This window comes from Nannospalax galili, unplaced genomic scaffold (assembly GCF_000622305.1).
Source record: "Nannospalax galili isolate Female #2095 unplaced genomic scaffold, S.galili_v1.0 scaffold346, whole genome shotgun sequence".
NCBI lineage: Eukaryota > Metazoa > Chordata > Mammalia > Rodentia > Spalacidae > Nannospalax > Nannospalax galili.
In genome coordinates this window covers 4071094-4073509 of record NW_008357637.1, presented here as the reverse complement: position 1 = coordinate 4073509, position 2416 = coordinate 4071094, and the positions used below count along the sequence as shown (strand labels likewise).

The window sequence follows — 2416 nt, the reverse complement described above, 5'->3', positions numbered from 1 at the left end:
GTGGTTCTTGTCTTTGAGCCCATTTATATGATTTATGACGTTTATTGACTTATGTATCAAATTGAACCATCCCTGCGTCTCTGGGATAAAGCCAACTTGATCATGGTGAATGATCTTTTTGATGTGTGTCTGTATGTGGTTTGCAAGGATCTTGTTGAGAATTTTTGCATCTGTGTTCATTAAGGATATGGGTCTATAGTTTTCTTTTTTGGTTGTATCTTTACCTGGCTTTGGTATTAGAGTGATGCTGGTTTTATAGAAGGAATTTGGAAGTTCTCCCTCTATTTCTATCTCTGAATAAATTAAGTAGTATTGGATGTAGATCTTCTTTAAATGTCTGATAGAATTCTGCTCTAACTCCATCTGGTCCTGGGCTTCTTTTAGTCCGGAGGTTTTGTATTACTGTTTCAATTTCTTTTTGTGTTATGGGTCTGTTTAAGCTGTTAATCTCTTCTTGGCTTAGTTTTGGTGGTTCTCATGCTTTTAGATACCCATCCATTTCTTTTAGGTTTTCAAATTTAGTAGCATATAGGTTTTTAAAGTATTCCCTTAAAATATTCTGGATTTTTTTTGGTGTCTAGTGTGATGTTTCCCCTTTCATCTCTGATGCTCAATGGGAATGAGCACTCAAAGGTACTCTTTCTTTTGGTTACCTGGGCTAGCAGTCTATCATTCTTGTTTATCTTTTCAAATAACCAGCTCTTGGATTCATTGATTTTTTTTTATTGTATTGTTTTCTTTGTTTCTATTTCATTAATTTCTGCTGTGATTTTTCATATTTCTTCTTGTCTGCTGCATTTGGGTTTCATTTGTTGTTGCTTTTCAAGTGTTTTGAGTTGCAATGTTAAGTCATTTATTTGTGTTCTTTCCAGTTTTTTAATGTAGGCACCTAGAACTATAAAGTTTCCTCTAAGGACTGCCTTCAATGTGTCCCAGAGGTTTTGTCGTGTTGTATTGTCCTTTTCATTTAGTTCCAGGAATACTTTTATTTCTTTCTTAATTTCTCCTTTGACCCATTCATCATTCAGGAGTGTGTTGTTTAATTTCCATGTGTTCATGTGGTTACTAGGGTTTCTTCGGGTGTTGATTGTAAGCTTTATTGCATTTTGGTCTGATAGAATGCATGGAATCATGTTACTCTTTTTGTATTTGTTGAGGTTTGTTTTGTACCCTAGTACATGGTTGATTTTGGAGAAGGTTCATTGGGGCACTGAATAGAAAGTATATTCTTTGGTGCTAGGGTGGAAAATTCCATACATGTCTGTTAGGTCCATTTGATATATGGTATTGTTTAATTCAGATGTCTCTGTTAATTCTGTGTCCTGTTGACCTATTTAATGGCAACAATGGGGTATTGAAGTCCCCTACTATTAATGAGTTGGGACTAATCTATGTCTTAAAGTCCTGTAGTACTGTTTTTGTGAAGTTGGGTGCACGAGTTTGGTAAATATATGTTCATGATTATAATATCTTCTTGGTCAATTGTTCCTTTGATCAGAATGAAGTGGTCCTCTTTATCTCTTCTGATTACTTTTAAAGTCTATTTTATCAGCTATTAGAATTGCAACACCTCCTTTTTTCTTAGTGCTATTCACTTGGTATATTTTTTTCCGTCCTTTCACCTTAAGGTAGTGCCTGTCCTTGAAAGTGAGATGAGTTTCTTGCAGACAACAAAAAAAGGTGGCTATTGTTTCTTAACCCATTCAAGTAGTCTGTATCTTTTGACTGAGGAGTTCAGTCTGTTGATATTTAAAGTTATCAATGAAAGATGTGTATTTAATCCTGTCATTTTAACTTCTGTTCACATTCTTGATATAGCTGTGTATTTCCACAGTTAAACCTTCATTGAATTTCTTTCCATAACCCCTTGGGTATAGTCATTCCTTTCTAAAGCTCTTTCTATTGCTTCAAGAACTCTCTGAAGGGCTGGTTTTGTGGACATGAATTCTTTCAGCCTATTTATGTCATGGAAGATTCTTCTTTCCCCTTCAACTACAATAGACATTTTGGCTAGGGAAAGTAATCTGAGTTCATGTCTGTGGTCATTTAGAACTGGGAATAGTTTGGTCCAGGGTCTTCTGCACTGAAAACTCAGCTGTAATTCTGGTGGGTTTTCATTTATATGTGACTTGGTTTTCTTTTGCAGCTTTCAGTATTCTCTCTTTGTTCTTTGCATTTAGTGTTTTTATTATGATGTGCCATAGAAAGTTTCTTTTCTGGTCCTGTCTATTTGGTGTTCTATATGCTTCTTGTATTTGCATGGGAAGGTCTTTCTTTAATATTGGGAAATTTTCTTCCACAATCCTGTTGAAAATATGCTCCATACCATTTTCCTGAGATTCTTCTCCTTCCTGTATGCCTATGATTTGTAAGTTTGGTCTTTTTATGGTGTCACACAATTCCTGCATATTCCATT

At 35.1% G+C, this 2416-nt stretch overlaps 1 protein-coding gene across 1 annotated transcript in view; it reads left to right on the top strand.

The window, feature by feature from the left end:
* The window catches only part of Ola1 (Obg like ATPase 1), a 186445-nt gene that overhangs the window by 45168 nt on the left and 138861 nt on the right, over nucleotides 1–2416 (top strand). The window lies entirely within an intron of this gene.